The 9301-nt window shown below is 48.5% G+C and overlaps 1 protein-coding gene across 6 annotated transcripts in view; it reads left to right on the top strand.

Annotated features, from left to right (window-relative positions):
* Positions 1–334: 334 nt before the first annotated feature.
* Positions 335–9301, top strand: part of RALGPS1 (Ral GEF with PH domain and SH3 binding motif 1) — a 273366-nt gene continuing 264399 nt past the window's right edge. For 4 of the 6 annotated variants that reach the window (XM_032308499.1, XM_032308496.1, XM_032308500.1 and 1 more), the window contains exon 1: positions 335–583. The gene's annotated coding sequence lies outside the window, so the exon portion shown is untranslated. Of the gene's footprint in view, positions 584–933; positions 1105–9301 lie in introns of those variants that run through there. The other 2 variants (XM_032308501.1, XM_032308498.1) reach the window with 2 other exon arrangements.

Raw genomic sequence — 9301 nt, 5'->3', positions numbered from 1 at the left:
TCTTTCACAAAACCATTTTTTGTTCAAAACGGTGAATCCTAGGTAGGGTTCTCAAGGAGAAATTGCAAGAGGCCTGGATGTACGGGGAATAAGATGCACTGGTATTTCTAGGAAGGAGATGGGCGTGGCGGGGCGCTGAGAGGGGTGTGCGGTCCGCGGAGCATCCTTACAGGCTGAGAGGGCGTCCGCAGGCTAGAGAGGAGGCCCGGACCAGCGAGGACCGAAGCTGCAGCGGCTGCGCACTGGCGCGCCCAGCCGGCCGATTTGCGTGTCTCCGCCTCTGCGACGAGCTGGTTGGGTGGACTGGTCCGGCGCCGCACGCGCATTGGCTGCGCGGCCTGCCGCTCAGGCCCAGGAGCGGACGGTTCCTACTGCGGCTGGGCACCGGCTCCGCTCCGGCGTCGGCCCGCGCTCCAGCTGCGCCCGGCCCGGCCCCGGCCCGGCTCGGCCCGGCCCAGGCCTCCGAGCGAAGGCGCCGCTGCCGCCTGGGCCGCTCCCAGGGCCATGAGGAGGCGGCGGCAGCCACTGCGGCCCGCGTCAAGGTGACCGGCCGGGACTGCGGCGGCGGCGGCGAGAGCGGGCGGTGAGAGGAGCGGCCCGCGGGGCGGGGCGGGGCGGGGCCCTGAGGGCCGGGCCGCAGGGAGCTGCAGGTGCGGGGGGCGGGACCCGGAGGGACCGCTGGGCCGGGGAGGGGCTTCGGGGAGGGAGGCGGGGCCAGAGGGGCAGCGGTGGTGTCGGGCGCGTTCAGGGTCGCGGGGGGCCGGGCCGAGGGGCCTTAGGTGGGCTGGTCCGGTGAGGGGTGGGTAGGAAGGGCAGCGAGTGTGGGGGTGGAGGTGGAGACAGGCCGCAGGTGTGGGGGGCGGGACTGGTGGAGGCAGTTGGGCGGGGCAGAGGGGGCTGCAGGTGTGGGGGTGGGGCCAGGTGGGACCACGGATTTGGCAGTGGGAGGGGGCTGCCAGGTGAGGCCGGAGCTTCGGGAGAGCCCCGGCCTGAGGAAACCACAGGTGCAAAGGGCGGGGCCAGGGAGACCTGCAGGAGCGGGGGGCGGGGCCCCGAGTGGTTGCAGGTCCGGAAGCGGTGCCCCAGGTGTGGATCGGACGGAGGGTGAGTGGTCCCTGGAGAAGGGAACGCAGCCCTCTCCGTTGTCTAGGGGTTTTTGGGGGTGGGCGCAGGAGCTTTGGGCTCTCTGAAGATTCTGGAGGCTTCGAGGGTTGCTGCTGGGCCAGAGGGGCCGGCCAGGCCTGCCTGTGCCTCTCCTGAGGCTAACTTGGGTCTCTGCCGCCCCGGTTATTAGGCTGGTGGCTTCTCTGCCTCGCTGTGCCTTAAGTGGGGCGCGTCGTTTTTCATGTCTCTGGGGCTTTTCCTGTTGCTGTTGCTGGGGGCATGACTTGATTGGGGTCGGCGGCTGGCATTCTTTGGATGATTAGAAATGTGGTTGAGAAATGTTGCTTGCTGGAAGAGTAGTTAGTGCGAAGCTTGAAGGGTTCTGGTACCAGATGCTGCTGCAGATCTTAGTAATGGCAGTTTCCAAAAGACTGACATGGCAGCCTGGTGAGGGGGAAGAACAGAAATGAGGGCTCAGAAGCTTTTGCCTCTGTGTAACCCCCAGAGAGTCTTTCAACTCTCCAAGCTTTGTGTTTTCCTTTGCAAAACGAGCATCTGAGCATGGACCATCGTGCTACCTGCCTTGTGTGCCTCCCAGGGGCCCTGTGAGGATAGGATGGAAAAATGCTTACCCAGCAAGTGCTGGGGTAAAGTTATGAGCCTCCTTCCTCTTTGCCAATGGGGATGCTGGATTCAGGGACTGAGGGTTTTATTTTTTTATTTTTTTAAAGATTTTTATTTATTTATTTGACAGAGATCACAAGTAGGCAGAGAGGCAGGCAGAGAGAGAGGAGAAAGCAGGCTCCCTGCAGAATAGAGAGCCTGATACGGGGCTCGATCCCAGGACCCTGGGATCATGACCTGAGCCGAAGGCAGAGGCTTTAACCCACTGAGCCACCCAGGCACCCGGGACTGAGGTTTTAAAGGGGAGGTTGGATTTGGGGTATTTCTAATTAGCAGACCATTTTCTTATTTGAGTTTGGGATGAGGTTTGTGGCAGAATGTCCCCAAGAGACAGTCTCGGATCTGACTTGGATCAAGACCTCTGAGGGAGCTGTGGCAGGGAGCAATGGCAGGTGGAAAATGAGGAACATTTGTTTGCTGACCTTTAGACCCCAACCCCATTGAGGTCTCTGAACTGGATCATAACACTTAGGCTTGAGCCTTATGGAATTTCCCTTCCCCATCCAAGTAGGAACTCTGATTTTACCACATTCCAGAAAGAAGACATGAAAAAGAAGGGAATGTGAGAATTTCACTAGCTTTCTACAGGGGCAGGGAGAAGAAATCAAGCTGAGAGGGCTCTCTCCTATCCTGAAGATGTCCTGTACCCATGTGTGTGACCTTTTGGCACACAGTACCTCTATTGACTGGCAGTTTGACCATTCCAAACTGTCATTTCTCCTACCTGCATTGCATGGGCTGAGACAAGGCAGGAGGAGACTTCTTCTACCACCGGCTTGCATTTTTCTTTACTTTAGAAGCTATGAAACTTTTAGAGGCCAACCACCATGGGGCTGACCTCTGTCACTGCCACTCAGCTGGTGTGGCGGTGATCCAGTGGCGTCATGGGATGGAATCATCATGGGATGTGTTTATACGGCAGGCACCCAGAGGGTCTAGAAGCAATATGTGGGATGTCCCTTTCTGTCCTAGCAGAAACTGTGTAAACGGTTCTCAGAGATTGCTGCCCTCTGGATAACCCTCTGTGGGTTCAAAGGAAAACCCAAACTTGGTGGCACACAGAAGTTAGAACATGCATTGAATAATGAGGGGGTCAGCTTTTTGATTGTTATTATTAGAGTGACAACATCCAGGGTTGAGAGAGAAACTTCATTAATGGAAAATATTAAAACCAAGGCTTTCTGTGATCCGGCCCCAGTTTACCTTTTTATTTTTTAATTTTTTAAAGATTTATTTATTTATTTGAGAGAGAGAGAGTATGAGGGCAGGGAGGGTCAGAGGGAGAGAGAGATTCTCAAGCAGACTCCACGCTGAGCCTGAGGTGGGGCTAAAGCTCAGGACCCTGAGATCATGACCTCAGCTGAAATCGAGAGTTGGACACTCAACTGACTGAGCCATCCAGGCAGGCCGTCCCCCCCACCCCAAATTCCCCAGGCTACCTTTTAAAATTGATTTTCCTATTCACTAAGGAGGGCAAAGGCTCTGGCTTACAAGTCAGACAGGTCTGTGTTGGAAGCCTTATGCACCAGTTTCTCAGCTTCTCGAAGTTTTTTTCCTTATTTGTGAAGCAAGGATAATCATGCCCACCTTGAGAGGTTATGAAGAATAAGTGACCCAGGTTATGTGAAAGCACCTGTTATCAGGCACTGAGTGTTAGGGTACATTTCTCCTCTCCCTGTATGCTCATCTTTCAACACCACTGAACAGCATGAAGCATGTAGGGAGAGCAGGACTGGTAATTCTGAGGCCTTCACTTCTTATGTGACCTTGAACAAATCCCTTCCCCAGTCCTCCATTTTCTAGGTTGAATGAGGACGGTGTTCGACTACGAACATCAAGGGTGGTCCTTGCTCTGACATTCTTCTCATTAGTATGCTGTCCATATTTTCCTGAAAGGCAGGAGGGAAGAAATTAATGACCTGTTTAGTTCTCTTAAAAAAAAAAAAATCTGTCTAGTACTATGCCTAGTACACAGTAGGTGCTCATTAAATGGTTGTTGAAGGAACAGATAAAGGAGTTTAGGAAGAAGGTATGGCAGATTGTCCCTGATGCTTCTATGTATGTTGTATCTCTGTCTTCAAAATTCTATTGATTTATTTGCCAAAACATATTGCAGCATTTTATTGAAACTGGTGAACCTCAGCATGGAAGACAAAAGCTGTTTCACAGTCCTATCTTACCACAGATTAAGTTCATCCAGTTTTCGTTCATAAGCATACATACTTTCATGGTTGCTGTTATATGTATGTGAGCATATGAGAGAGGCTTGGCAAAAAGTCATGTCTTTGAATGGTGTTTTTAATTTAATTTTTTTTTAAGAAGTAAAAAAAAAAAAATCACACATGGATTCTCTTTTGAAAGGCAAGTAGTCCAGAGGGGAGCAAATTGTAAAAAGGGTCTTTCTTGCCTCAAGCTGCCAGTCCTTTTCCCCAGGGGCAACTACTATTACCATTTTCTTGTTTGTTATATATTCTTTCTCTTACACAAAGAATAGTGTTTGTACATACTCTTTTTCCTTAGTCTAGTCACTTGATCTGTTTTGGAAATTGTTTCAACATTGGAAAATGTTCCAGTTGGTACGTACAGTTCCTTCTTAATAAATGTTTGATTGATGTTGTAAGCACTTCTTTCCTTACGCCCCCCACTGCTCCCCACCGTGATGTTTACTCAATACTGGTGAGCAGTCGTTGTTGAGAAGAGTAGTAAGGGACGTCCCTTTTTCTTTTCTGGGAAACAAATGGCTTTGGTCCCATTGAACAATAGATTACAGGCAATCCACGTATCTGGATGCAAGGCCGATGACAGAAAGAGAAAGGAAAAGGGATTTGTTTACTAGTAATTGAAAACTGATTTTCCATTCAGCCCTTGACTCAAAGTTCAGCTGTTACTTACTGGTTGCATGACTTGGGACAGTGTCTCTAATCTCTCTGAATTTTACTTTCCTTATCTGCAAAATGGATGATGTTGATAAAGTCTGCCTTTTGGGGTTTTTGTGTGGAGGAGATGAGGTCATGCATACCAAGTACTCGAAGCTATAGCAGCTTGTAGTATATGCTCAGGAAGGGGTAGCTGGTGTGTTGTTAAAAACCGGACGGAAACTCTTCTATTCTTTGTCAGGAGGCATTTACTGGGCAGTTGAGGGTGAGCCGTGGACAATGCCCAAAGTCCTTGCCCTTGAGATGCCCACATACTGTGTAGGGAGACAGGCACACAAGCCACTGATTGTAGCACAGTATGGTGGGCCCGATGTTGAGGTGGTGAGCAGTATGGGGGTCACTCAGGCTGGAAGTAATGACTTCTCCTCGGGTGATTTGGGAATGGCTTCCCAGCTCAAATATCCCCTCCTTTGTGAAACCTGCTCTGTTCTTTTCGGCACAAGTGACCACTCCCGTTTGTGTTCCCTTGACTTTCATTGTGTGCCTGCCTTGATCGGAGTGTGCATTGTGTTATGGCACGAATTGCTTTATGTCTGTGGCTGCTCCCTGCACAGGGAAACTCTCCTACTTTCTTTGCCTCTGAGACTTCAGGGTATGTTCTTTTTGGCCATTGTGATGGACCTCCTCTCCATCACGGCTGCCGAATGTTGGCAAGCTCTTACTGATAAGCTGTCAGGTCTCTGGTAAAACCCAGTCTCTGGGCTCTGTTCCTTCACTTTCCAAGTATTTGAGTGCTGACTCTGAGACAGGTGTGTTTTGTGCCATACACTAGCTATAGGCTTTGGGTATGGCTGGTGATACTTGTCCAAAAAGTCTTGGGAGATGGGAGAGAAAAGAAATATTTCTCCAGAGGCTCCAGGACAAGAGGGGGAAGCAGAAAAAAGCATGACTCTAAAAATGAACTGCTCACACTTGCTGAAGCCCACCTTGCCTTTCCTCAGAAGAATGGCTGCTCATCCTTCCCTTGCAGTGGGGTTGTTGAGGAACAGGCTCATGGGAGCTGAGTAGGTGGTCTGTGGATTTTGACCAGGGGTAGTGGGCAGTTGGTTGGGTTGGGTTCTGTGAGGGGCATCCTGGGGCATTATTAGGGCCACTTTCTTAAAAGGAGAGGGGGTTTTACTTCCTTTATGTGGGTAATCACTCACCAGCCTTGCTGAGTTTCTGCTTTGCACTAAACCCTTTGCTGGATGCTGGGCATATGGAGATGAAGGAGTTCTGTCCCTGCCTTTGAGGAGCTCATGGTTGGGGGAAGAACCACATGCAATCGGAAGGTGACCAGAAGGCGACTGACTATGACAGAAGACCTTGAATGAAATGGCCAAGCAGATTCATGCTCTGGAGCCAGGCAGACCTGGGCTCAGATTCCGGTTCTTCCATACACAAGGCCTTGGGCAAGTGTCTGCCTCTCTGTGAATCTTGGTGTACTGGTTTACTGAAGATTCAGTGAAATGATGGAGTGGGTTGTTTAGCGTGGGGCCTGACAGAGAGTTGATGCTTACAGTCTGCTTGTGGCTCTTAGCCGCGGTTCTTAGGGAGCACTGAGAAGCACCTCTCCATCTGTTTTCTCTGGGTTCTAGTGTGATGGTAATGGTGCTAGTGGGGTGGTGAAGGTGATGGTCACGGTACCCGAGAAACCAGCTCTGAAGTCACAAAATGTTCAAGGAGTCCTAGGGACACCCCTCATAAGCCCTGTTGGCTGCAAGCTATGGGTTTGTCCACACGTGTTTCCTTCTCCTTTTGCACATGAGCTCTTCTCAAAGGTAGTTTCCCACCCTGCACCATTGTGAGCACCTTTTATTCTTTGGGTCGCCTGCACTGATCAATTCCACGACTTTTCCCCAAGAGGAGGCACAAGCCAGGCTTATTTCATGTGCACTTATGGAGGAGAGCCGAGGCCATGAAGACTCAGAATGGCAAATCATCCCACGGTATTTCTACAGAGTTTTAGCTCTTTATATTCTTTACAGGAGATTTATCTCCTGACATCAGAGTGATAGCACAGAGCTTAAAGACTCTGGAGTCAGGCCAGTGCAGGTCTGGGTCCTGACTCTACCACTCATCTCTCATGCCTTTGGGCAAGTGACCACTCCTCTGTTTCCTTATTGATACAGGAAGTGTGATGGTACTTACCTCCATGATTCCTGAAAGGCTTCAAGGAGTTGATGCAGAATAGGTCTTAGTATAGGGTTTATACATGAAAACCCAGTAATTGTGAGCTGGAATAATGTTCTCTTCAGCCATTGTTAGAGGGCCTATAGATGTTGGGGGGGGGCTGTCAGTTGTCCATGAAAGTTTATGTGAGTTATTGCACAAGGAGTATATTAAAACTCAGATGTCCTTGGTGGCAGTGGCTAGAAGGAACCCCCAGGTGGCAGGCAGAACTCAGCCTTTTTTTTTTTTTTAATTTTTTATTAACATATAAGTTATTATTAGCCCCAGGGGTACGGTCTGTGAATCGCCAGGTTTACACACTTCACAGCACTCACCATAGCACACACCTTCCCCAGTGTCCATAACCACCCCCCCCCCCCACAACCCTCAGTTTATTTTGTGAGATTAAGAGTTTCCTATGGTTTTTCTCCCTCCCGATTCCATCTTGTTTCATTTATTTTTTTTCTTACCCCCCAAACCCTCCATGTTGCCTCTCATCTTTCTCATATCAGGGAGATCATATGGTCATTGTCTTTCTCTGATTGACTTATTTCTCTAAGCATAATACCCTCTAGTTCCATCCACATCATTGCAGATGGCAAGATTTCATTTCTTTTGATGGCTGCATAGTATTCCATTGTATATATATATATATATATATATATCACATCTTCTTTATCCATTCATCTGTTGATGGACATCTAGGTTCTTTCCATAGTTTGGCTATTGTGGACATTGCTGCTATAAACATTTGGGTGCACGTGCCCCTTCAGATCACTACATTTGTATCTTTAGGGTAAATACCCAGTAGTGTGATTGCTGGGTCGTAGGGTAGCTCTATTTGAGGAACCTCCATGCTGTTTTCCAGAGTGGTTACACCAGCTTGCATTCCTACCCACAGTGTAGGAGGGTTCGTTCCCCTTTCTCCACATCCTCTCCAGCATCTGTCATTTCCTGACTTGTTAATTTTAGCCATTCTGACTGGTGTGAGGTGGTATCACATTGTGGTTTTGACTTGTGTTTCCATGATGCCGAGTGATGTGGAGCACTTTTTCATGTGTCTATTGGCCATCTGGTTATCTTCTTTGCAGAAATGTCTGTTCATGTTCTCTACCCGTTTCTTGATTGGATTATTTAGAACTCAGCCTTTGTTGGGACTACAGATGCAAGCCTTGACTCCCACAAAAGCAGCTGCCTATTGGTGAGGGAGAGGATGGAGTAACCCTGAGGGTGGGCCCTGACTCGGGCTGGTCTGGGAAATGAAGGCTCATTCCCAAGTTCTTTCTGTTCCTTGTGATTCCATGTAAATAGAGGGTCTTTAATGTGAACTAATACAACATTATACTTTTCCTCCTTAGGATTTAAATATTTCTATTATAAGATTTTATTTGAAGGTTAAGACAATTACTTGAGTAATCAGAAGAAATTTGTATGTTTGGCCTCAGTCAGAGTTTTGTTTGAAAATCATCTTATTAGAGATGAAAGGAAGATTAATGAGTGTAATTAAATTCATGTTTGTTGAATGCAGTGATTCTCACTCACTCTTGTATAAGCTTGGTAACTAGGTCAAGAGAAATCTGTGCTTTTGATACATTTCTGAGTAATGAAATATTTACGGAAAACAAGTTAATAAATTCAGGAGAATATGCTGTCTCTTTTTGTGGCACTAAAGTTTGTTATGTGGAATTAGTGACTTTCACTCTTTTGAGATATTTTTTATTTTGTGTCCCTTCTGTGACTGTGTTTTGTCTTTCCTCTAGGCACTTTCGGTCCACTAGCATTTGTAGATTGTGCCCCCACAGGCTCCCATGGCACCCTGCTGTAGCATTATAATAACACTGTGTGACAAATGATGGCTTCCTGGTGACCCTCCCCCTCCCCCCCCCTCAATTTTTTAGAGGAAGAGCCTATATTTGTTCTTGCCATATCCTAGGCCTAACCCAGGGCTAGTACAAGGCAGCCAGAATGCTCTGAGCATGTCATTCCTTCTGCTTAAAACCCTTCAGTGGCTTCTGATTTCTCTTAGAAAAAAGACCAGATCACCCACAAGGCCTGCAGGGTCTAAGAGGATATGCTCGCTGATGTGTGTCTCCTGTGGTGCAATGTAATACAGTCCTGTCAGATAGTGGGCTGGGGCTCCTTTGCTCACCATCGGGGCCTTAGTGCCTGGAATAGCACTTGGAATGTAGTGGGTCCCCCATAAATGTCTGTTGAATGAACAGAGGAAGTAAATGGTGAGTGTCCAGTAACTGATTCGAGTCTAGAAAATGGGAAGGTTGTTGCATCTGAGGTCCCTTCATTATAAAATATCTCGACACTTAACAAAGTCTCTTGACACCTGTTTTTTTCTGCCTCATATTGATTCTCGCAGGGCAGTCTCTGAAGTGCAGAGAAGATGGAAGCTCAGGGAGAGTAAACAGACGCCC

This window comes from Mustela erminea, chromosome 12 (genome assembly GCF_009829155.1).
Source record: "Mustela erminea isolate mMusErm1 chromosome 12, mMusErm1.Pri, whole genome shotgun sequence".
Classification (NCBI taxonomy): Eukaryota; Metazoa; Chordata; class Mammalia; order Carnivora; family Mustelidae; genus Mustela; species Mustela erminea.
This window is presented reverse-complemented; position numbering and strand designations above follow the sequence as displayed.